Raw genomic sequence first — 27,753 nt, forward strand, 5'->3', positions numbered from 1 at the left:
AATACAAGATGAACATTGTTCATCTACACTCAGAAAGATAACAAAATATCATGAAATATAACAGTAACAAATGATAGCAGTGAGCAAGATAAGATCAAACCCAGTCACAGCATAAACCAAATTACGTAAGAATGGGAACAGAACTATGGTAGCTATAACTCGTTACATCTCCACAAAGTTGTCATCCTGTCGCAGACTTACAAAACTGCCTCATAAGAAATACTTAAGTAAATAACAAAATATCATAACATATTACTGTCATCTTTCCAGCGGGGGAGTTGACTCCTGAAAGCCTCTCCAGATATCTTTCCAGCGGGGGAGTTGACTCCAGAAAGCCTCTCCAGATATCTTTCCAGCGGGGGAGTTGACTCCTGAAAGCCTCTCCAGATATCTTTCCAGCGGGGGAGTTGACTCCTGAAAGCCTCTCCAGATATCTTTCCAGCGGGGGAGTTGACTCCAGAAAGCCTTTCCAGATATCTTTCCAGCGGGGGAGTTGACTCCAGAAAGCCTCTCCAGATATCTTTCCAGCGGGAGTTGACTCCAGAAAGCCTCTCCAGATATCTTTCCAGCGGGGAGTTGACTCCAGAAAGCCTCTCCAGATATCTTTCCAGCAGGGGAGTTGACTCCAGAAAGCCTCTCCAGATATCTTTCCAGCGGGGAGTTGACTCAGAAAGCCTCTCCAGATATCTTTCCAGCGGGGAGTTGACTCCTGAAAGCCTCTCCAGATATCTTTCCAGCGGGGAGTTGACTCCAGAAAGCCTCCTCCAGATATCTTTCCAGCGGGGAGTTGACTCCAGAAAGCCTCTCCAGATATCTTTCCAGCGGGGAGTTGACTCAAGAAAGCTCCAGATATCTTTCCAGCGGGGAGTTGACTCCTGAAAGCCTCTCCAGATATCTTTCCAGCGGGGGAGTTGACTCCTGAAAGCCTCTCCAGATATCTTTCCAGCGGGGGAGTTGACTCCTGAAAGCCTCTCCAGATATCTTTCCAGCGGGGGAGTTGACTCCTGAAAGCCTCTCCAGATATCTTTCCAGCGGGGGAGTTGACTCCAGAAAGCCTCTCCAGATATCTTTCCAGCGGGGGAGTTGACTCCAGAAAGCCTCTCCAGATATCTTTCCAGCGGGGGAGTTGACTCCAGAAAGCCTCTCCAGATATCTTTCCAGCGGGGGAGTTGACTCCAGAAAGCCTCTCCAGATATCTTTCCAGCGGGGGAGTTGACTCCAGAAAGCCTCTCCAGATATCTTTCCAGCGGGGGAGTTGACTCCAGAAAGCCTCTCCAGATATCTTTCCAGCGGGGGAGTTGACTCCAGAAAGCCTCTCCAGATATCTTTCCAGCGGGGGAGTTGACTCCAGAAAGCCTCTCCAGATATCTTTCCAGCGGGGGAGTTGACTCCTGAAAGCCTCTCCAGATATCTTTCCAGCGGGGGAGTTGACTCCAGAAAGCCTCTCCAGATATCTTTCCAGCGGGGGAGTTGACTCCAGAAAGCCTCTCCAGATATCTTTCCAGCGGGGGAGTTGACTCCAGAAAGCCTCTCCAGATATCTTTCCAGCGGGGGAGTTGACTCCTGAAAGCCTCTCCAGATATCTTTCCAGCGGGGGAGTTGACTCCTGAAAGCCTCTCCAGATATCTTTCCAGCGGGGGAGTTGACTCCTGAAAGCCTCTCCAGATATCTTTCCAGCGGGGGAGTTGACTCCTGAAAGCCTCTCCAGATATCTTTACAGCGGGGGAGTTGACTCCAGAAAGCCTCTCCAGATATCTTTCCAGCGGGGGAGTTGACTCCAGAAAGCCTCTCCAGATATCTTTCCAGCGGGGGAGTTGACTCCAGAAAGCCTCTCCAGATATCTTTCCAGCGGGGGAGTTGACTCCAGAAAGCCTCTCCAGATATCTTTCCAGCGGGGGAGTTGACTCCAGAAAGCCTCTCCAGATATCTTTCCAGCGGGGGAGTTGACTCCAGAAAGCCTCTCCAGATATCTTTCCAGCGGGGGAGTTGACTCCAGAAAGCCTCTCCAGATATCTTTCCAGCGGGGGAGTTGACTCCAGAAAGCCTCTCCAGATATCTTTCCAGCGGGGGAGTTGACTCCAGAAAGCCTCTCCAGATATCTTTCCAGCGGGGGAGTTGACTCCAGAAAGCCTCTCCAGATATCTTTCCAGCGGGGGAGTTGACTCCAGAAAGCCTCTCCAGATATCTTTCCAGCGGGGGAGTTGACTCCAGAAAGCCTCTCCAGATATCTTTCCAGCGGGGGAGTTGACTCCAGAAAGCCTCTCCAGGTATATTCCAGGTAAGTGTTATAAGTAAAATAGAATACTGTGCAAATAATGAAATAACACATTAAGAATAATAATAATAATAACAATAATAACAATACACAAATAACCCGCACATAAAAGAGACAAGCTTACGACGACGTTTCGGTCCGACTTGGACCATTTACAAAGTCACACAGTGTGACTTTGTCAATGGTCCAAGTCGGACCGAAACGTCGTCGTAAGCTTGTCTCTTTTATGTGCAGGTTATTTGTGTATTGTTCCAGTCACGGCATTGTGGCTTTTTGTTATTTAATAATAATAATGTAAGCATTCAGTCACAGTCGCAAAACTGTAATGTTAACTGTTTGTAGGATTGTATATCACAGACATTTAATTCTGTTCCACGCTCCAAAATACCATAAAACTCCCCAAAAACTCAACTTCTCACAGAATCCCCAGCAATATCGTTTAATTTCTGTGCTTCAAGTTCTCTATATAAACACTCAACATATTGCTATCATATATATCTCTGTGTTTACTGTCCTTCTTGTCTCCAATTCGCTTAAAATGATCCGTACCAATATACTGATACGTTACATTTTTCCTTGTTTAGATATTTTTTTAATTTTTATATACTTTTCTTCATTCCACCTACGTTTTACCCGTCTATTATATTTATTTATTTATTTATTTATTAACAATTTGAGCACACATACAGAAGTACAAAAAATACAGATAAGAGCAGCATGCCAAAGCCACTTATACTATGCATAGCATTACGGGCTGGCTTAAAATTAACTTATTGTTCAACATGTATTCCGTAGCGCCAGCTGCCGACACATCCACTTCCTCCAATCTGAAATACACTCTGTTATTTCTAAATATTTTTACCACTTCACCTTTCCTTCTTATACACTTCCTTCCAAACTTATTCAACAATCTTTTACAACTTATTTTCAGAATCTTCCCAAAAACAATTGAAAACGACAGAGAATAAATTATGATTGTTACCCTATTTAATACCCTATTTAATACCCAGGCATCGTGGTAGATCAGAACCCAATCAACCAGGCTATTTCTGCTGGCCGCATGTAAACCGACGTACAAGCTATAGCCCGGCTGGTCAGATACTGACTTCAGGTGCCTGTCCAGCGCCTTCTTGAAGACAGTCAGGAGTCTGTTGGTAATCCCCCATATGTATGCTGGGAGGAAGTTGAACAGTGTTGGGCCCCTGACACTTATTGTGTTGTCTCTTAGCATACTCGTGGGGCCCCTGCTTTTCACTGGGGGAATGTTGCATCTCCTGCCGAGACTTTTGCTTTCTTAGGGAGTGATTTTCACGTGCAGATTTAGGACTAGTCCCTGTAGAATTTTCCAAATATATATTATCATGTATCTCTCTCGCCTGTGTCCTAGGGAGTACAGATCAAAGGACTTCAACCGATCCTAGAAATTTAGGTGCTTTAACGCACTTATACGTGCCGTGAAAATTCTTTGTACACTCTCCAGGTCTACAATTCCGCCAGCCTTGAAGAGGCAGTCAGTATACAGCAATATTCCAGCATAGAGAGAACAAGCGACTTGAAAAGAATTATCCTGGGCTTGGCGTTCCTAGCTTTGAAAGTTCTCATTATCCATCCTATCATTTTTCCAACAGATGAGGTAGATACATTGTTGTGATCGTTGAAAGTTAGATCCTCTGATAATATCACTTTCATGTCCTTCACATTAGTTTCTCGCTCTGTTCTATGGTTGGAATTTGCTTTATAAACCGATAAAGTTTTAATTTCGTCGAGTTTCCCATAGCGAAGTAATTAAAATTTTGTCATAACCGAAGTTTATATTGTTTTGTGCGGCCGATAAAGATTTTTTTTTATATATTTTATTTAGAATATTTCACAATACAAGGATGAATAATAGCATAACAATAATAATGGCCACGAATGGGCTATAAACAAAAAACTCCCAAATTACAACCTAAACACAAAAATACTACACCAATCCTAAATTATGACATTAACACCCACAACACAACTCATAACAATTACTCAATACCTGCAATATGTGCTACAACACAGTTGACGACCCCCCCCCCTCCTAACTCCAATACACACTTTGAAAACTAAACCACATTCACCAAAATGAATAATTATAACAGTAAGTAAGTATTTACAATCATTGATGATACAGGAATACCAACTTCCCAATGCCGTAAATAAGACTATATTATTACTGTTATTATTACATTTCTAAACACTTGTAACAACTACCAATAAAGTTGGTAGTACTGTTAATGATTTAAACTTTTCACACTTAAATTTCCCACCCCGTCACCCCTAAATAAAATAGCCACTATCACCAACATGTTGGCTTACATCATAACTTTTATTAAAATTTCATCAAATTTCACATAAATATCTTGAGGTAGGAGTGACTCACCACTCCAAGAAGTATTTACATTTCATTACATTTCCCAAGTAAAAAAAATCTTTTACGATACATGAATAGTTTTTTTTTTTAATAAACACTAAATTGCCCATCTGATATGTTAAGAACTAAGCCATAAAGAAAAAATAAACTCTAGAGACTATATTAATTTCCATCTGAGCGTTGTTGCAACATGATAACACCAAACACAGGGAGTTTCGTTATCTAAGAACATTACTTTCACACCAAACACAAGCATTTACACACGTGCACCTCCACGCACGCCCATCCACCCATCCAATCACAAAATGTCCCACACGAACATACAACATTCATGCAACGTAGACAAAAGGCAGCTCACACTTGAACACACAACATTCATACAACAGAGACAAAAGGCAGCTCACACTTGAACACACAACATTCATACAACGTAGATAAAAGGCAGCTCACACTCGAACACACAACATTCATACAACGTAGATAAAAGGCAGCTCACACTTGAACACACAACATTCATACAACGTAGATAAAAGGCAGCTCACACTTGAACACACAACATTCATACAACGTAGATAAAAGGCAGCTCACACTTGAACACACAACATTCATACAACGTAGATAAAAGGCAGCTTACACTTGAACATACAACATTCATACAACGTAGATAAAAGGCAGCTCACACTTGAACATACAACATTCATACAACGTAGATAAAAGGCAGCTCACACTTGAACATACAACATTCATACAACGTAGATAAAAGGCAGCTTACACTTGAACATACAACATTCATACAACGTAGATAAAAGGCAGCTCACACTTGAACATACAGGTGTCCTTATGCTATTCTTGTAACAGCAAAACATTACACAAAAAGCCAAAATACAAGATATGTTATACATATTTATATATTACCTGTATACCTTATACACAGAATAGTAACACAACTCGGGTCATTCTTAATTATACAAAAACCATGATACAGCCGCCCTATACATTGGCCACCGAAAAACAACAATAACGCATTATTGCTGATGTTGTAGGACCCCCTCCCCCAAAAAACCCATATCTGTAACACACAACAAACGAACTATAACAATTTATTAGCCAATATCTGGACTTATGTTCTGCATGTAGCCTATCATGATAAACCTCCTAATTTTATAACAAGACCATGAGTTATACATTCCTCAACAAAAGAAAAACCTTTCACACTGAAATAAGGCATGTTATTACCCTACTATAATCACATACACACCACCCCATCCATTCCCTCTTTCACGAAAAACCTTCGGACACTCACAACAACACCACCTTAACCTTTGAAAAGCCGACTACGAAAGGAAACCAGTCCCCTACAGAGATATCCCTCTGCCATTTGAAGAAGACGATGGACCATAAGCTCACGGTAGGTCTCCAGAAAAAAAACTCCCCACTGTCCCCCGTAAATAATTTTATTCCTACCAACAGTCCTGTATGTGCCCGCCGCTATTGCCTTAAGTCGAATTCCGCCCCCAGCATCACTCATTCCCCAGGAAATATACAGAAAATCCAATAGAACATACATGATCGCCTTTTTCACCTCCCTTTTGACCCCTCTCACTTCTAATGTTAAAGCTCGAAGGGTCGATACGTTACCCCCACCCATCAGACGAAAAACCCTCGCCAACCACCTCACCTCCCTCAATGCTTCACAAAAATAAACCACATGGAATGCTGTTTCCATTTCACCACACTGGATGCAGGACGGTTCCCTCACCAATCCCATTAAACTCAAAACTGATTTTGATGCTAAGATCCCTGTCATGAATCGGTATAACTCCCTTTCCCTTGGCATTAACCTAAGCTTCCGGAAGTCTTCCCATATCATCGCCCAATCATACAAGGGGAAAACTGATATGCCTTGCAGGATCTCCGGCCTCCTACTCATCGACACCAAATGCCCCACTTTAAGTCGTGTGACGTCCCAAATCAGCAACAAAACCCTCAGCATATCTTCACATTCGATTAACTCCTTGCCGCCCCACCATTTCCGCACATCACCCATCACCTTCCCCCACTCTAACCCCTCTTTCCCCTCCAGCCCTGACAAATCTCTGTTTTACATATAGGGCTTTCATTCTCGGCCCCAACGCTAAAAGGCCCACACACCCGCTGTGTACATTGGACACCACCACCTCCTTGCTCAACCATGCCCTCCCAAAACCCAAAACATAACGTAATACCCATCTCTGGATCTCATTCACATCTTGTGTCCTCAAAGGATGCACTTCAATCATACTCCACACTTTACTATAAATATGCGAATTAACTATAATCGCCCTCTGTTGTAAGGTGACATCTCCCACCCGTAAACCCCATAACCGGCTTAATGCTTTCTCCACTGCCCACTCTGAGTTTACCTGTCTAGCCTTCTGGGCATCTGCCATGTATATAACTCCACAAATCTTTAGCCTATTCATCACTGCCCACCCAAACTCCAACCCTAAATCATCTCCACCCAAGAACCCACCTCCAGTAAACTCGATTTCGCCCTATTTACACGCATGCCAGTCGCCTCCCCAAAAAGCTCCAACACCCTTCCCACAGTACGCAAACCCTCTACCCCATCTATCAGGACAGTGGTGTCATCCACAAACCCCACTATACCTATAGACCCGCCCCTCTCCCTATTTAACATGCCCCCCTCTATTAGCCCATAAAACGGATTCTGCACATATGCAAACAGTATTTGAGAAAGCAGGCACCCTTGCCTCAAGCCTTCCCAACCTACCATTGACTTGAACCGCACCATTGCCGATCAGTACAGCGTATCAACCCACCGCACAACCCCTTTCCCAAAACCCTGACACAACAAACTAGCCCTCAAAAATTTCCGATCCACACAGTCATATGCATTCTCCCAATTAAGACCCAAAAGTCCTCCCCCCTTGCAACCTTCCAAAAAATCCCTTATGCACCCAAGAAGACCTTTTCTCATACCTCTTCCTGGTATGCCTATCTGACCCCAATGCATAACCTCCCCTATAACTTTCTTCATCCTATTACCTAATATCTTTGCAAAAATCTTATAGTCAGAACACATTAGTGAAATAGCTCTATACGCACTTAAGACTCTCCCCTCTTGCTTTTTGCGTACCAATACGACCACTCCCATACTTTGTGTCTGTCCTAGCTTCCCCTCCTATAGCATGCAATTCATGACCTCTACCAGACAATACTTAATGTGCTCCCATTGAACTCCATAAAAATAATTTGAAATCCCATCTATACCCGGCACCTTGCCAGTACTCATGTTGAACACTGCCACCTCAACTTCCCCCATGCTAATCTCACCCCCATCTCCAACCCCTCCCCCCTTGCTGCTCTAACCAACTCCTCTCCTCAACACTTCCTCAATAGCATTGCCCTCCTCCCCCTGCCTCCATTTCTCCCTGAACCAGATATCAGCATAATTATTCATGCCTTCTGTAGTAGTAAGCACCTGACCCTTATGATATCCACCCATACCCTCACTTACCTCCAATTGCAATATAGTAGACTCCTTCTGCCTGACCCTAAAACGTCGCAAAATGCTACCCGAAGGTTTATCCTCCCCCACAGCACAGCCTCCAGACCCGCCCTCACATGCACCACATCAAAACTGTCAGTAGTGTAAGTTGGTCGATCTAGAAACACTGCCGGATAATGACCATGGAAAATGAGATAATGAGGGGGTCTGCATGACCTTAGGGCTGACAGGGTATGTGTTTAATATGTTTAATCATCCCCCAAGGGGATAGAGAGTCTTATTCCTATACATTAATAAGTGGGTACATAAGTAGAACAAAGGATTCAGGTGTGCAGGTGGCAGATTCCAGGATAATGAGTGTGGAAAAGAATGTGATAATGGGTGGTCTGCATAAGCTCAGGTGCTGTCAGGGGTACAAGTTTAATATGTTTAATCATCCCCCAAGGGGATAGAGAGACTTATTTCTGTGTAATTACTAAGTATAAGAAGGTAGGTAATGATCACTTCTGACTCCCCAAACTCAATCACTCTGATAGATGGGAGAGGCAGTACAAAGGATTCAGGTGACTGGGTACAAGCTTGCCATCTCCGAGGGAGTCCCCCCCCCCTTCCCGGGCTGCAACTCACTGACGCGACTGTTGCTACTTCACAACACTGCTGGGTTTAAAGAACGCAGTAATGGATGGGTAGCTGGTCCCCGAGGGAACCGGATTCCCGGGATAATGACCATGGAAAATAATGTGATAATGGGGGGTCTGTATGACCTTAGGGCTGACAGGGTAGGAGTTTAATATGTTTAATCATCCCCCAAGGGGATAGAGAGTCTTATTCCTAAGCATTACTAAGTAGGAACAGAAGTAGAAAAAAAGGATTCAGGTGGGCAGGTGGCAGATTCCAGGATAATGAGTGTGGAAAAGAATGTGATAATGGGGGGGTCTGCATAAGCTCAGGGCTGTCAGGGGTACAAGTTTAATATGTTTAATCATCCCCCAAGGGGATAGAGAGACTTATTTCTGTGTAATTACTAAGTATAAGAAGGTAGGTAATGATCACTTCTGACTCTCCAAACTCTATCACTCTGATAGATGGGAGAGGCAGTACAAAAGGATTCAGGTGACTGGGTACGACTTAATAATTGGGTGGGGTCTCTGATGGAGTGTTGCAGCCAGCCTGCTTCTTTGGAGGTCATCGGGTGTGATTATCAGCCCTGCGCCCGCTCTCCGGCTACATCGGGGGCATCTGTGTGAAAAAGGATAATAACCTAATTTTTCAAAGGGTGAAAACAAAAAAGTCTCTCTTAGCAAATATATTTATTAGTTAACATTACATTGTTTTATTCCTCCTCTCCCTCAGAACAGCTAGCTTCTAAGAGCATGAAACTACGAGCAGTGGTGGAAGATCTACCTCTCTCGCGTCGATGCTTGACCCTGGGGAAAAAATCTCTTACGGTTTTTTCTCTTCCCCGCCAAAGATTGCAACTGTCTCTCATCTCTAGTTCCTCTTCTTCTGTACTCCCTTCTTCAGTACTGCTATTAGCTTCTTCGTCTTCCTCCACTTTGTCATCTGTTTTATCTTTAAATAATTTAAACTTTGTTTCTCTGGCATCTGGATGACCATAGGATACAGAGTGATAGGCATCTAAGTAAAAGCGCTTATCATCAAATGAGCTAAGACCTCGTTTCCTAGTGCTGATAGTGGTCATCTGACCTTTTAAATTTCTAATTTGACTATATTGGAAGGTATGTTTAGAACCGTCTTCCAGCACACTTCTAAAGTTATTATGAGTTAATAATTGTTGTTCAGACTGAGGAACTCCTTTTGCAGCGATAGTGTTGTTATTATCTGCTAGCAGGATGCTATACATTTTGGGTTTAATGCAGACTATTTCTGAAATAAGGCGGTCCCCCACCTCACTTTTAAGTAAGCCTAGAGATCCCTTCCTTGAGTCATTGTAGAGAGGATGATCTGTGGGGAAATTAGATGTGTCTATCCATTTCCTCAATGGTTCCTTACCGATTTCATCAGTAAGGTTTTTGATGCCCTCTGAACAGGCGATGACACTATCGGTATCTGAATAGATTAGTTTTATTTTGTCTTGGTATGTTTTCTTAAGAATCATATACCAAAAATGGTACAGCTTAAATTTGGCAAGTTCTAGTATCTGGTAACCTATGTAATTAGGGTAAGTGAGTTTTATGGCTGGCATCCCCGTCGTAACCAATACTTTGTTTTCTGAAAGCTTTATGGCTTTCTTAAATAGTGGCTTACTCACCGCTCGCAAAAATGCTCCTGCTGATGTTATGAGCTTCGTTTTGTTGGCATATTTTGATGGATTAAACAATGTCTTGCCGAATACAGAATTGGTCAACAATTTAAATAATCGCTGACAGTCTTTACTAGTGCTACTATTACGTTGCCTCACGTTCGTTTCAACAAAGCCCGCCAGATATTTTCCTTGAGAGAATTCATATATGCTATGAATTTTCTCAATTTGTAGACCTATCTCCAAGAACAACTGCAATAAAGGCAATGATATTAGGTAGTTTCGTTTGGGGAGATGGTCCCCCACTAATTTAGTATTTTTACGGGGTAGTTTTTGATTACTGATAGCCAATAGCTGTTTGCTGTACTCAGATAGATCATCTAATGTTATCTGTTTGTGATAGAGACATAGTGGTAAGTCATCGGTGTAGCGAGCTAATTCTGGGGCTATTCCTAGAGTGTCTATAAGAAGCCAGTAACCTTTTATAGAGTCTTGAGGATTCTTCTGGAGAAGACCACCATTTGCGAGAAAACTCACCATTTCTGCGGGTGAGAGTTTTCGAATGTTTGCGTAGGGCAGCGCCTCAGTCATGCAAGAACCATAAAGAGAATTAAAATCCCAGTATAGCAAAAATTTACTTACTAAGTTTTTCTCATCAAAATTGGGATTAATGAACTGGTTATTGGCCTGAGCAAACGTCCTAACAGCAGTAGTGAAGCCGCCTCTTATATTAGACTGTATGATGTTATAAAGCTCCTGATCAGTAATTAATTCTAATTCCACTCCACTGGTTTTTAAGAAAGCATCATAGGCAAAGCCGGGGAGAGAAACATAGTGAACAACATCTAGATTATAGATGTTGTATAATAATCTCCTATGCAAGGTGAATATGTCAGCCAGAAGTCCTACATCACAGCTGAGATATACTAGGAGATAGTCTCCTAGAGTTTGACAAGCTGTTTTCTCCCAAACCAGATGAGCATGATCGAATTCTTCTTGGCTAATATGCTTCTTAGACAGAGAACTGTAGAAAGCTCTTTTTGGGGGTAAAGTCTTCTCTTCGAGCCTTTCTGGGGAGCTGCAATATTCATAAGGAAACACTTGTTTGCCGGTTAATAAGCATCCCCAACTTTCGGGGGGTAGATGACTTATCATCGCCTCTGTGAATTTCAAGGGTGATTTTGAAGCTATGTGCGCCTGAGCCAAACTAGCCAAACCAGCGGACAAGAAGGCTAGACTATCCAGGAAACGTAGTGCTCCTATTTCTACCTTTAGGAATTTATATCCCTGTTTCATTAAAACATTGATTGGGGCTTTAACACTTAGTTCTTTAATTATCAAAGCCATATCATATGATAGGTTATGAATAATAACAGGCAAATATTTACCTGAATTTTTCTGCCTTAAATTGCAATTATTGCAGAGTGCTCCTAAATAATTAGCCTTAGGCATTAGATGGTCATGATGCCTCACCTTTGGTTTGGTAAGAGTAAAGTCCTGATGACAGAAGTTGCACTTCTTCTGTATGGCAAAATGTATATGCTGCTCCCTGGTCATATGAAGTGGATAACAGGGAGTGTTCATCTTTATCCAATCCCATAAAGACGAAAGTCTATCATACATATGATCAATACACTGTACCCCCCGATGGACATATCTATCTATTATAGTGTTATTTCTGTCTATCACTATATAGCCATAAGCTATTGCTACGTGTCTAGCTGTTATTACCCCCTCTTTCTTACGATTATCGAGATAAGCTTCTAAATCCACAAAGGCAGTATGAGAGGGCAAGTAGCCCTTGTGAGTATTTTTGAATTTACAAACGCTTCCAGCTGGGGGAAAAATCAACTTTTGTTGGTTGTCGCATGAATTGAAATGAGTTTTTAAGTTGCAAATGTCACTATATTCACTTAAACAATTCAAGCAAAAGTGCTTATTGCGTGAATGTTTTCTGGAGAAAATTCTCATATATTTCTGGAAGTGTTTGATTAAAGCTACATGAGTCCCTACAATAACAGGGGCACTACCAGTGAATATTTATTACTACCCCTACGACATAAAGTAGCATGATAGGTCCCTTCATGAGAAGTTAAGCAATAAATAAATATTGATATTTTGTTGTCAGACTCGAGTTTGTGGATGTCACTCCACTGGACAGGGAGAGTCACTCGCGAGTAATTGACAAATTTCTGAAGGCTATCACATCTAGATAAATATCGTCTGATTTTATACCAGCCCCAGCCAAGTCTACGACAGAAAAAGGCCGCCAGACATTGAATAAAACAGCTATTTTTTACTCCTCTCGGGTAAAATATCTGATTTTTCCCTCGTAAAGATGTGGGATATTCTATATAGTCTCCTAGGTATCCACGCACTCCATTCTTGCATATTACAATATGAAAACCCTTTATATAATCTAGTATGAAGCCTGATCCCTCGCCCGATGAAATTTCAGTTTCTAATCGCGTGCTAAGGTACTCCCTCCATGACCGTAAGAGCCGAGATATATCATCTCATGTAACTAGTTGCGCGGGAAAAGTTATATAATGCTCACGACTGTCATCCTCTCCCAGTAGCGACTGTCTGCGCAAAATAAGGCTCAGTTCGGCATAAATCCTAAGAGCATTTTCATAAAGTGCTCGTCCTGATAGAACAGTGAAAAAATATAATATATGCTGCATAAATGTTGTTGCGAAGGACTGAAGAAATAATATGGGGTCGTGTTTATGATGGCGGGAGAAGGACATGCTGGCATTGTTATCTTCATCTCCGGGATAAACTCCCCCCTCCCCTCTGCTTTGAACTAAAAAGAAATGTTTATATATAAGATGATTCTTCCACAAAAAGGCTCATTTGAGATGGGAAGATGGACAAGGTCTGTACCTTTACAGAGGAAGAGTTGAATATTTTCAGAGAGCCTGCAAGAATACTTGTTGCTGGTTTTAGCGGAGCAGGCAAGAGCAGTCTAGTGGAGCGTTTATGTCAGAAATATGCCGGTTCTTTCGCGAGAATAATCATTTCCAGTCTGGATGATAAAACTCACCCTTTGAAACAAAACACCTCTCTTAGTGAGAAAATCATTTTAGTGAAAGGTCTCATTAACCCGGCGGATTACCAAAATCCCCTTGAGACAGACAATAGCTCTCTGTATATAATTGATGACCTTTTTAATGAAGCAGTTAAGAGTGATATTATAGCTAATATTTTTACTAGAGGAAGACACGAGCAAATATCCGTAATTCTCATATCTCAAAATTTATTTCCACAAGGAAAATACGCTCGCACGATCACGCTTAATTGTAGTCAATATATTTTATTAAGACAACGAGATCTGTCTCAGTTGGAATGTCTCGGGCGACAAATTTATGGAAAAAATCTAGCCCCGAAATTTGTTGAGATATATCGTCACATCACTGCGGATAAATACGGCTATCTTCTGGTTGATTTAACCGCTCCAGAGGAAATTCAATTACGAAGCTTCATTACCGGAGAGGGCAACTGTGAAACTGTATACCGCTGGTAAAAACAAAAATGGCCTTAAATTCACATAAAAAGAAAATTCTAGAAAAAGTATATAGAGACGTCAATAGCCCCGGGGGCTTTACTGGGAATGTTAACAAACTTTTTAGAGCAGCTAGGGAGAAAAACGCCTCTATTACTTATAAAGACGTAGTAGATTATCTCTCTTCTCAGAGGGCCTATACTTTGCATAAATTGCAGCCTCTGCGATTTCCCAGACGGAAAATCATAGCCGCTGCCCCTCGCATTATACTCACCTGCGACTTGGCGGACATGACTTTATTACATTCCCACAATGGTGGCATTAAATATATTTTGTTATGCATAGATGTCTTTTCAAGGTTAATGAAGGCGGTAGGACTAGTCAGAAAAAACTCAAAAAGCGTCTTGTCAGCCTTACGAAATATTATAGAAAGCCCCACCTTCCGTGGAATTTCGAGATTACACACGGACAGAGGGACCGAGTTTTATAATCGTCCTCTTCTGAATTACCTAAAAAAAAAAAAATATTAAATTATACAGTACCTTCTCGGACACTAAGGCTGCAATAGCGGAACGGGCTATTCGCACGCTTAAGCATAGAATCTACCGCTATATGACTTTAACAAATTCTTTAAAATATATAGAGGTATTACCAGCCATAGTAGAAACTTACAACTCAACTCCTCACACCTCTCTCAAGAAAGGTCAAACTCCACAACAAGTGCATTCTCTGAGTCTTCCTCGAGACATTCGTTGGCAGTTTGGGCTAATGTATTTAAATGCCCGTCCTCATCAGCCTCGTACTAGTCCACGACTGACTCCTGGAGTGCATGTGCGGATAACTAGCCACCGGGGGATATTTCACAAGAGTTATTGGCCTCAAAACACCGAAGAAATTTTTAAAATCCAATCGGTTGATAATTCGCAAGTAATCCCCACATATTCTCTTATCGACCTGAGCGGGGAAAAAATACTCGGGCAATTTTACGCTCAGGAATTAATAGAAACATCTCTACCTGAATTTTTTCCCATTAAAATATTGAGACGGAGAAGAAAAACTGACGGCAGTAGAGAATATCTGGTGAGCTGGGTGGGTTATCCCCGAAGTGCAGATAGCTGGGTGCACGAGAAGGACATGCAAAATGTCAGACAGGGGTAAGCCCCTAGCAGTGCAACACAGAGAGTTATTAATTTTATTAAACAAACTTCCAGCTAAAGCTCGCAATCGTATTATTAAGGAATTAAAAAAAAAAGAAATTAATTGCATATCTGAGATATTTACTAATTTTCTTAAGAAAAATCTAACAGTAGAACCGACCATTTTGAGCAAATTAAAGAAGTTTAGAGGAGACATTCTCACCGTTGCCCGTAAACGAACTCCACTTTATAAAAAAAAAAATATTCTTCTTTCGAAGCGTGGAGGAGCCATCTTAACTACACTCTTACCTCTGGTCATCTCGCTGATTAGTAGTTTTATAAAGTAAAAAATAATCGAAATGGTGGTAAAGGAATTTTGTCTCATCCCTCGGCTAACCGCCGAAAAATATATTTTTAAAAATGGAACAAATATCTTACCCACTCCTAAGCGCGAATCTCCTTTTCCCCGCCTTCGCAGAAGCACTGCAACCACCACTATGGCGCGTAGGAAGGAATCTTCCAGCCTCTCGAGAGTGAAAGTGAAACCAGCCCAAAGCAAGGATGAGAAGGTCAGCTCCTGCCCCAGCGTAGCAACTCGCCCTCATAAGGGTAATTACCGCTTCGAGCTACCACCTCCCACGAGCTGGCACCCACCCGAGCTCTTTGTTGAGACTGGTGAGTCCCCCATAAAAAAAAACAAATAAGCTCGCTCGCTGTAATGCCGCCCGCGGCGGTGGCGGGCGCGTCGGTGGCGGTGGTGGCGGCAGTGGCGGCGGCCGCGGCTGCGGCGGCTGCAGTGGCGGGCGCGCCCGCGGTAGTTGCCGCGAGGAGTCTAAGAGTAAAAAAAAAAAAAATCCGAAACAGAAAATAATAATAGCCAATAATAATAAACTCCCGCCGGAAATACTTTTATCTTTAATATCAAGAAAAAACAACAGTCTTTCTCTCTCGCCTGAGGACTCTTCCCCAAATTTAAATGAAATAATTGATCTGTATTTCACGAGAGAAGAATTGCCATACGCGAAATCTATGCTGAATCTATTCAAGAATAATTCTTTTATTCGGTGGGATAAGAGAGGTATTTTATTCCCTCCATACCATAATTTAAACATCTTACAAATCATTAAATCTTTGACAAGCAGTCGAGCATACATCGATAAAAAACTTTTGCCCGTTGTAGGGGAATTAGTGAGCCTTATTAGATTAGAGCCAAGATTTATAAAAAATCACAAGGCGAGAAAACAATTATTAGGCGGTTTTTATGTTAAAAAGACCGCGGAAAAAAAGCCGCTCTGGCTAGCCTATTGAAATTTAAGCTTTCATAAAGTCGAGAGAAGAGCTTTGCCCGCTTTAGTAAATACCGGGACAGGATAGAGACAAGAAGTTCCTTCTCGAAGTGCTATTCATAAAAAAAAAAAAAAATGGACCAGCCATCAGTTGATTATCCCGAGAGAATTAATCTCCCGTTGAATGAAGAAGGAGAAAAGGACCCCAGTTTGTCGATATTATTACATCAATTAACGTCAAGACGAAAGATTTATCAGCAAGTGTGTTACAAAGCTCGTGTGATACAAAGTTTATGGCAAACCTACGAATCCTTCAAAGTCAATTGCCCCATGACCAGATTTACTAAGACTTTTGATGAAATTGAAAAATTATATGACAATTTTAATCAGAAAGAACTGACGGCTGAAATCAGACGCTTAGAATATGCTACGCATGATTTCCGGGATATGATAGAAGCTTTTGAAGGTGCCCAAAGCTTGTATAAGCACCTTAGACGAATGTCGACCTAGAGAGGCCCCCCAAACCCCTACCAACCCACCCGCAGGAGTGGGAGGCTACAGCAGCGCGGTATTTAAACCCCGCCGCCGACGTACCGATAAACATTATCCGTCTCACTCCCTCAGCGAGGACTCTAAGGAACCCAACTGTTGACGAGAATGGAATATAAATTTCCAGTAATTGTCGGGGGAATAACGGGCGAAGAATTCCTGGAATATGGGGATTGTATCGTGTATCCCCACAACGCTACTTCTGCTCGCCCCTACGAGCCGGCTCTTTCACTCTGGGAAAAATATCCTTTTTCCAAAATTGAGCGAAAATCGCTAATCCTGGTGAACCGTGCCATAGCTGCAGATCGGGGCACACCCGGGGAAATTGTCCTAAAATCACCCCCACCATGCACCAACACCCTTGATGACAGGCCAGAGGATTTTTTAAGACCGCACCTTGCAGCACTAATATGCCAGTTCTCAGCGGGTCCTTGTCTTGAAAAGAATGAAATTGCGCAACAGCAATTAGAGCGTAGTCTCGACACGCATTATGTACGCGGTTTGAGCAAGGACACGCAACAGAATCGACGAATTTGGTTTAAATTATGTCTGGTGTCCCTGGGACGGGCGGTGATAGCCAATGGCAACATCAAACGGGTAATTTTACCCCAGTACATTGGCATGAGCAGAAAACAGGCCGATGAATGGCACACTGAATATCTCCCTCTCATTAACATATTTCAAGACATATTACTGAAACGGGAAATTCAGACATGCTTGCTCGTACCGTCAGTGAGCCCATACTTGGCAGTACCTAAAATCATCCTAGATGAGGTGGAAATTGAACGCGGCGCCTCCCCCGAAGCTCTAGAACGGGAAATACTACAGCTGTCTGTGGAGAAGCAAGGCACTGGCGGCATCAGCGGTGGCAGCAGTGCCGGTGGCGGCAGCGGCAGCGGCGGTGCCAACGGCGCTGACGTCAGACCAGCCGGTGGGATTGGAACTAAACGAGACAGTGGCATGCGTGAAATGGACATGCCTGATGGGGTCGAGGTCACTTCACGCGGAAAACGCAAACGACAGCACGATGATGTGGATATTTTATTCCTAAATGCTGTAACTAATAAAAAAATAAAAATGTAAAGTCTTCAAACTAAAGTTTTTTTAAGCCTTTAAAAAATATATATAATGGTCTATATTTTGTATTTGCCTCATACTGTCTCTGTCCCTCAACATGGACAGAGGGGGTCCGGGGAAATATATCTATTTGAGCAGTTTAGAAAATATTGACATTTTCGACAATACAGCTTCGGCCTTTCAAAATATAATTACAGCAACGCCTTTAAATCCATCCTTGAACTACGAAATAGCCTTGCTTAATGTTTTGTATCCCAAAAAATTCAATGTTCTAACAAGAGACGATGCCGAATGCGGTATTGACATTATACAAAATCACATTACTGAAACAGGAATAAGTACAGAAGCAATAGTCCACCACTTTCTACCAAAAAATGATGTGTTATCGACAGATGCCAGCCATATTATTGAAGAAATTAATCGACAGCTAACAGCTGATTTAAAAAAAGCCTTTAGAGATAATTATTCGGCACATTTCCCGAAAGGGAAAATACTCAATTATGATGTCGGAATTGGGAGGGTTTTAGTTTCGACGAGATCGCGAACCTTTACGGGAAAAAACAATGCTGCCACTTTATTTAAAGCTCAATTTAAACCGAGAATAGCTCGGGTGCTTGGGCTTAGCAGCGCTGAAAAATATTATTTATTTCGTAGTGACGTGCCCGAGGGGACCTCCTTCCCCAAGCAGATTGCCCCATTCAAACCTGATCCCACTGCCGGAGTTGATTATGTTTTAATATATAGTGATATTGTGGAACCGCAAATATACGGCAGTCAGTTAGTCAATATTCTGGATGCTTTCGCCTTTCAGGAGAGTTATTCAAAAGGTGCTCATCCTATGATGTACAAACCTCTATGCGTAACTAAATTAGATAAAATAGCTATCAAAATGACAGATCAGTTTGGTCGTAATCTGTCTTTTGAAAGCGGTCATTCCACTACCGTAGTGTTACATGTAAGACCGATAAATAAATAGAACCAACTCAGCGTAAAAATGGTTATTGTTTCTCTAACCGCCAAACATGCGTGTACCCTTTCAAGTGCCCTCTGAGCAGGAATTTCGGAGTTTATTCTCCCTAAAACCCTCCCATGTGGGAGCTGGTCTGGGGGATATACAAACTTTTCACGCGCCATACAGAGTCCGAGGTGGGGGATTTTTTTCGGCTTTAGCGGGTCTAGCTAAAAGAGCTTTACCTTTTCTTTTCAGAGTGGCTGCGCCAAGTGCAGTAGAATTTGGAACTAAAATGCTCGATGATTATCAGTCTGGAAAAACAGACATGAAAGCTGCTCTTAAATCTCACGGGATAGATGCTTTAAAAGGAGTTGCAAAGAAAGTTATTACAGGTGGCAGAGTAAGCAGGGTGACTAAGCGACGGCTGAATAATAAATGCAAGTTAAATAAACGCCGACGAAGCCAAGTTGCTTATAAAACGGATGTATTCTCTCTCGTATAAACAGTTGCTTATTAGCCATGGCGGGTGTCGGGGCTGAAAACAGTGGACTCAAAGTCCCGTTAAATGATTATTCTTCAAGCGTCATTAATCAATTCCCGCGACCGCATAGACTGAGACAAGTTGAGAGTTCCATAGCTCGCACTCAGAGTTTTGATACTCTACCAGTAAACCTTCCTCTCTCTCAAAAACTAAAAGATAATTTTCTAGAATTTAGAATTCCTGGAGTTCCCGGAGCATTTCTAGATTTAGGCAAAATAGTTATAGAATTTAGAGTGACTCTAACAGAGGCTGATGGGCAAAGTCCACTAGGGGAAACAAGCAACATCGCTCTGATAAATGGTCTTTCCAACACGTTATTTAAAAGTGTCCAGTGTTTTCTGGGCGAGCAAATAACGGAAACAAATTCTAGATTTAATTACTGGTCATTCATTAAACTCTGCAGCTCAGTAAAACGAAGCCAGTTGCCGAGTATCGCCCGACTGGGGTATCTCTTGCCCGACTTAAAGGAGGAGAAGGTATAACTAAATTGTTCGATACAGCCTATTTCGCCCGCACATCGGCAAAAGAACCACAGATACTGACAAAGAATGATAAAGAACAGGGCATAACTCTGTGTTTTCCCTTGGCTCTGGACATATCCACTCTGGACCAATATCTGCTTGACAATATCGATTTAAAAATTAGGCTGGAATTATCCCCTCAAGCGTGGACTCTGAAAACAGACGATGATGCCAGCACATACCAGCTCCATATTAATTACGCTAAGCTATGGCTTAATAGGGTATACCCATATACATCAGCTTATATGGCCTTGAACAAGTCTCTAGCCTTAGACGCAAAGCCGATAATATATACTTTTAATCGCACTCTAAGTAAAAATTATGTGCTAGGTCACAATCAAACGAGCCTCCTAATAGATCAGCCATGGGGTCATGTAATTCCCGCCAAAATTTTCATGGTAATTTTGCCCATGACAGCCTATGCAGGAAAACATAAGGAGAATGGTCTATATTTTGAGCATGGGGATCTAGCCAGTTTATCTGTATGTATTAATAATAATACAGTTTATCGCATAAGCAGTGATTTCCCCCATCATTATAGTAAATTATATTATGAAGCAATTAACTCTCTGGGCATTGAGGAAGAAAATTTAATTCTCTATGAATCATTCGCCTCCGGGCGAACCATCAATATTTTCAATTTAACAGACAGCCAAGTGGAAGACGCTCTCCCGATTGAAAAATCTGGTAACTTGAGAATTGAATTACAGTTCTCTAAGCCCGCCCCTCATAATAAGGTAGTTTTATTATTTGCTCAGACCACTGGTGTTTTATCCATCGACCAGAATAGATCTGTTCATTGTGATGTGCGAGCATAAATAAAAAATGAATTGCGCAGAAATAAATAATAGTTTAATTCCCGCCCTAGGAAATAAAGTCACATATATTGGCTGTTTCACTATAGACGCTCTACAGCAAATAAGATTAGATGGCTATCCCTCAGACAGGCCCATAGTGCTTGTAAGTAATATTCTTCCTTCGTACAGTTCAAAAGTAATGGGTCATTTTTTTTCTCTTCTCTTGGACAAGAAAAATAGTCTATCCTTCTTCTTTGACAGTTACGGGAAAAAACCAGAGAATTATGGCATAAATTTAAAAAAATTTTTTAAACTAAATAAAATTAAATATTTATATCGTTTATCCGGCAGAACACAAAGTGATTTTTCACTCACTTGCGGTCTATATGTTATGATGTTTATTCATAAAGCAAGCCTTGTGGGATTAGAAAGAGCTTTATATTTTTTTTAAAAAAATATCTCGGAAAAATCGCTTTTTATCAATGACAGATTAGTGATAGCATATGCTAGAGAGAATTTTAAAATGTTACCTCCTTGTGAAAATACATTTTGCCTAAGTAGTCAAGGTTATATTTGTGCTTCCCTCTGTGAGGAAGGTCACCTCTGACGAGAGTATCCCCCAAATACCCCTCCTGGCTGGTAAGGCCCTCTCTGAGCTGTATATAAGAGCCCGCTGAAGCTGTCTTCCCCGCAAAAGATAGAGGCTGACCTCTCCATAGCCTTTTACTCTCATCATGGTGAAGGAAGCAGACATTCTCGATTCTGGTAAGCGAGACATTTTATTTTGCTAAAAACTTCTCTTTGAATATTAACGAAACAAACGAGCGCAAGAGACTTATAATAATTTTTAAAGTTGAGTCTCTTTTTTCAACAGTTTTCACTGGACCAGTCAGAATTTGTAAAGTTTTTGATTTTATCGGCTGGTAGATTGGATACTTCTCTTTGAATATTAACGAAACAAACGAGCGCAAGAGACTTATAATAATTTTAAAGTTGAGTCTCCTTTTTTTTCTTCAACAGTTTTCACTGGGCCAGTCAGAATTTGTAAAGTTTTGATTTTATCGGCTGGTAGATTGGAAGGGAAGGAACACGCCGGCATCAAACTCCTAAAGCGGTGTCATTGTGATGATAGCAGGAAACGCAAACATAGACTTCCTCAGGAAAGGGTATGTCTTTCTATGTTCCCTCCTTTGGTAGATTAGAGACGAGTCCCACTCCTTTATTTGAAAGTGATAAATATGTTCTCTTTATGACTTACAGCCTGTGGAAGATGGGATCAGTTCATCTGATATAGAGGAGCCTATGAAGAAAGAACCAGATCTCGACAACGATGAAACGCAGAGCCTTCCCTCATGTCAGTCTGATGACCTCGTTGTGGACCTCTCTACGCTCGATACTGCTCAATCTGATGACTCTGTTGAGGTCACTGCCGCAGCAGGTGCTGAACAAACTGGCGACCTTGAAGCGCACCCTGACAGTCAGTCGGAGAAGGAAGGGAAAACCCCCGACGCGAGAGTAAATGCTGGAGATGCAGTAAAGCCAGCAGGTGGAGTAAAGACAGCAGATGGTGTAAAGGCAGATGATGATGTACCTGAAAAGGAAATCATTTTCGAGCGGGAGGTTATCAATCTTACAGAAAGTGAACAGGAGGAGCGCAGTCATTCAGTCTAACCAGTAAAACTCGCACAGTTTCGCCCCTTTGCTCGCGCTAAAAAAACTTTGCACAGCTTTTTGCCCTTTTGTATGTGAATTAATAAAAATATTGTCAAACTCTGATTTTTATTTACATATAACTATATATTACTATCTTCTCTAGTCTAAACATATATATATATATATATATATATATATATATATATATATATATATATATATATATATATATATATATATATATATATATATATATATAAACAATATCGCACCACTTAAGCCTCTCCCCATCTGAGAGTGGGTAAGAGGAAAATGTATATGTCAAAGTTCCTATAAGAGCTCTATCAGCACAAAGGTCTTCCCTAGATGGCCTTTCTCACTGCTTTAAGCCTCCCCCACCTGGAAAGATCTAGCAGCTGGCAAGAATAAACACTACCGTAGTACCCGGAAGAACCTTTTTTTTTTTTTTTTTTTGCTGAGGTACGGACGGGCGAGCAACATTCCCTCGGGGGACCGGCTACCCATCCATTACCGCGTTCTTTAAACCCAGCAGTGTTGTGAAGTAGCAACAGTCGCGTCAGTGAGTTGCAGCCCGGGAAGGGGGGGGGGGACTCCCTCGGAGATGGCAAGCTTGTACCCAGTCACCTGAATCCTTTGTACTGCCTCTCCCATCTATCAGAGTGATTGAGTTTGGGGAGTCAGAAGTGATCATTACCTACCTTCTTATACTTAGTAATTACACAGAAATAAGTCTCTCTATCCCCTTGGGGGATGATTAAACATATTAAACTTGTACCCCTGACAGCACCTGAGCTTATGCAGACCACCCATTATCACATTCTTTTCCACACTCATTATCCTGGAATCTGCCACCTGCACACCTGAATCCTTTGTTCTACTTATGTACCTACTTATTAATGTATAGGAATAAGACTCTCTATCCCCTTGGGGGATGATTAAACATATTAAACACATACCCTGTCAGCCCTAAGGTCATGCAGACCCCATCATTATCTCATTTTCCATGGTCATTATCCGGCAGTGTTTCTAGATCGACCAACTTACACTACTACTGTCATTATGTATATCTACCAATCTACCCCTGAGTTGTGCAACAATCCCATACTGCCCCCCACCCTCCTCATAACACTCATTCAGCTGACTTTCCAAATAATTCTGTAACCCATACCTCCACCAACCCTCTTCCCTTCCCTTCCTCTATTTTTAAAGAATTCCACAATACTTGGTTTAGCCCACTTCTCCCACCATTCCAAGACACACAACCCCACTTCCCATGACCCCCAAAAAGATTGCCACCATTCACCAAAAACCTCACTCACTCCCTTCCCCTTCAAGAGTCTCACATTTAATTTCCAATAACTTTGTTGTATCCTAATCATACCATCCCAGTCAAGATCTGCAATAACCGCCCTATGTTAGGTAAGACACATATGCAACAGTTAGACAACTTTATTCCGAAACGTTTCGCCTACACAGTAGGCTTCTGTGTAGGCGAAACGTTTCGGAATAAAGTTGTCTAACTGTTGCATATGTGTCTTACCTAACAACCTGTCGGTATTGTATACCATTTTGATGTTCAACCTCCCTATGGTCAGAAAACCCCACATCAAAAGTCCTAACCCCCACTATGCGTATTGCCTCTGTTGCATAGAGCCTATCCAGACGTGCAGCATAACCCCTTCATACAAACGACGTATACTCAACCCTACAACCACCCCTCCCCACCACATCTCCCAACACACTGCGTAATATGCCCAACACACATCCCGCCCTCTCGGGTCCACATCACCCTGTCTTATGACACATCTCCAATCGCCTCCTATCACAGTGACTAAAGGCAATCCGCTAAAAAGATACAGCAGCACATACCTCACGAAATTTTCCTTAACTCTTGCATTGCCGTCTGCCAGCATGTATACTCCTATAAAACAAGCCCTAGTCTCACCCCACACTCCCTCCACATGCACCACCCTCCCACCCCCCTTCCTTCCACCACAAAACACGCAAGGGACTGGTTTCCTTCACAGCCACAGCAACCCCCCTTTTAACCTCAACGAGCCACTCACATACATCTTATATCCCTTCAAATGCAACTCACATCCAAACTTGTAATTATGCTCCTGTATGAAACAAATATCCACATCAAATCTCCATAGAAACCATTCCACCCACACTCTCTTAACCTCAGCCCTCAGGCCATTGACATTTACAGTGACAACCTTGAAGTATTACAGTAAAGGCGGTTTCCCCCGCCGCCTTTGAGGCTTACTCGAAAAACTTGGCTCCTGACTAGAGCCACTTTTGGCACTCAGTCTATCCGGACCCTCGATCCCCCCTTTTTCCCTTGACCCTTTCAGCACCTCAAGACTGTTATCACAACTCGCTGGGAGATCCAGCATATTCTTCCAAGATTTCTTCCCAGTTCGCTGCCCTGGTCTTAACTCGTCATTCATGTCCGATGCCCCCGCTGCTCGTTTGCGGGAACCACCGTCTCCACACGGGACATCATCTTTCATGTCCTCCTGGTGCACCTCAACCACCACCATGTGCTGCTTACCCTCCTTATGCAAGGTCTCCTCACACTCCGGTCTGTCTGTTGCCCCACCATCGCCCGGCCGTCCATCACACCATCAGGACTGCCCTCCTCCTCACCCAGGAAGTCTTTCAAGACCTCGTCCAGCAGGCCATCCTATTGCAAAACACTCCTGCCAACAGTTGCCTCAGTAGGCATCTACTCAACCACCGTCCCCATAGGTAACGTGGCACACGATCCCATCTCCAACTCCGCTCTGTCCACTTCCTCACTCCAACTTCCAGGTGCCTGTCCTTCGGCTGCACCTGTGGCAGGCACCAAAGTGCCCAGCTGTCCACTGGTGTTGGCGCCTGGTCACGCCGTCCCTGCCGCCGATGACACTGGGCCGCCATATGGTCGTAAGACCCGCACAACCGGCAAGTCCTGCATTGTCCTGCATAGTATAAGTAGACCTGCGTTCTGTACTCTTCCATCAGAACGTACCTCATCTTCAGTGTGAAGGATCCCTCAGGCAGCCCCATATAAGACCCATCCTTCCACACTCCCAATTCAGCCGCATGAATCTTGCCATACCTACGAAATACCGCCACAACATCATATTCCATGGCCTCGAATGGCATATTTCTTACGTTTACCCACGTTACATAGCTTGAGACATCATGAAGGCAGACCTCCACTGCTGGATTAACTGTCATTCTCTTCTTCTGATAAGCGTCGACTATGCTGGCATAAAACCCAGCACTCGTGAACTTGATGAAAATCCTCGTCAATCCATTAACTGCAACTCCATACAGTTCTTCATTCAGAATGCTGTACACATCACGGATAATACTAGGAAGAACCACCTGCACCGTAGAACTGCTAAGTGTTCCGCGGACCAGCTCCACACAGACCGTGTTTACACGGTGTCCATGTCTGTCGGCCATTTTGGGTACCTAGGTACACCAACCGCCACCAGGGAAGAACAGTGGCAACCGCAGAATGCGTCCTCTCTCCCCGGAGGTCAAGAGATGAATGAGAAAGATTTGGCTGATGTCCGCTTGGAAACTCGCAGTATCTTCGAGTGTCATCTGCAGAGGAAGACACTGTGCTGTGGCTTACATCCCTGTCTATGTCAGATATGAGGATGAGGAATAGAATGGGAGCGAGTACTGTGCCTTGTGGAAAAGAGCTTTTCACTGTGCCCCCCCCCTCTCTGACTTCACTCTGTTTATTATTACTTCTTGTGTTTTATTTGTTAGGAGGTTAAAGATCCATCTACCATCTTTTCCTGTTTTTTCCTTTATTACGCATTTTGGGAGCTATTACGCCATGGTCACACTTGTCAAAGGCTTTCACAACATCTGCATTATGTTTGTCATGCAGAACATCCAAAACCATCTCATAGTGGTCTAGTAGCATTCAGTTATTTTACAACCCATTTATAAAAATATTAATATGGTTATAACTATAACAATAAATTTTAAAGGGGTGGACTGGAATGCCAGCAGAAGGCCTCGGTCAGATAACCAAAAGCTCCAACATCGGGTCTTCATCTAAGATCCGCTTCAGGAAACACTTGTCCTCTTTCCTGACGAACCTTACCTACCTTCAGACCCACGGTGACATGATACATCCCTGTCTAAGGCCTACTTTTAAATGAAAATATAAAAACATTCCTCATTTTTCTATTTTGATTTACCCAAACCTGAGTTTTACTCTGTAATAATTACCGTTTTTGTAACCACTTACGCTTTTCAAACATTTTGCAACATTTGTTATATTACACTTCTATCAACCTTATTCTTTTTCCAAATAAATAATGTGACAAAAGTTCCTGTTTTTTGTTTAAGTGTTATTCACTTATATAATTCTTTGTAAACATTTGGTCTACACATCCACTGCTATTCTAAAATCCTTCTTGTTTTTCTACGATCCCACAACCTCTCTTACCTCCAACCCTTCTTATAAGTAGAAGTGAGGGAAAAGTTCATTAGATAAGAGTATTGAAAGTATAAATGTATGGCGATGGTAGTTTCGTGGGTAGTATGCCTGTTCTGTGAGGATGGGTGTGTAGTTCCTGCTATCCCCCCCTTTTAAACCTGGTGGGAGATGATGAGGGTGTCTCCAACCTGTCAAGAGTCACTTGACTGGCTGCTCCCATTGAATCTGTAAGCATTCGTTCTGCTCCTGTGTAATCTGTTATGTTTGGGATTGTTTTGAACTTATATTTCTTCCTGCCTTGTTTAGAATTTAGTTATATCATTTTCTTAATCCTCACCAGTTCTTTTAATTCTGATATAAACCCTCCCCTCAAACGTCTCATTACCAACCTCAACAGAACACATCACCATAACACAAGGCACAGATCACTCTTTGATGTTCCTCGAGTCCATCTCACGTTATGCAAAAACTCAATGCACATAAAAGGCCCTAAAATCTGGAATTCATTACCTGTGAATATAAAAGAAACACTGTTTATAAATTCAAGTCTCTTCTAAAAAATCACTTACTCACCCACAACTAAATAAATACTGAATAATTGTATCTCATAAATTGTATCTCGTAAATGTTTCATTATTGTATCTCATAAATGTCTAACCTGTGACCCAATCAAACTTCATTTTTTAATTACATTACCTAACAGAATACTCCATTCGACTAAATGCTCAGCAACACAGTAAATGACCATATGACCTGTCTTTGTAATACTCATTTGTGCTAAATTGTTATGTTTACAATATTTTTACCAC

At 42.2% G+C, this 27,753-nt stretch overlaps 2 long non-coding RNA genes across 2 annotated transcripts; both read left to right on the forward strand.

Moving 5' to 3' along the window:
• Nucleotides 1-8,362: 8,362 nt before the first annotated feature.
• Nucleotides 8,363-9,510, forward strand: LOC138855225 (uncharacterized). The gene is made up of 2 exons (XR_011394427.1): nucleotides 8,363-8,750; nucleotides 9,301-9,510. It is a non-coding gene; the product is annotated as an uncharacterized lncRNA (long non-coding RNA).
• Nucleotides 9,511-21,321: 11,811 nt separating this feature from the next.
• LOC138855204 (uncharacterized) lies at nucleotides 21,322-22,584 on the forward strand. Its single transcript, XR_011394399.1, has 2 exons — nucleotides 21,322-21,980; nucleotides 22,075-22,584. It is a non-coding gene; the product is annotated as an uncharacterized lncRNA (long non-coding RNA).
• The last annotated feature ends 5,169 nt before the right edge of the window (nucleotides 22,585-27,753 follow it).

Source organism: Cherax quadricarinatus, chromosome 85 (genome assembly GCF_038502225.1).
Source record: "Cherax quadricarinatus isolate ZL_2023a chromosome 85, ASM3850222v1, whole genome shotgun sequence".
NCBI classification, from domain to species: domain Eukaryota; kingdom Metazoa; phylum Arthropoda; class Malacostraca; order Decapoda; family Parastacidae; genus Cherax; species Cherax quadricarinatus.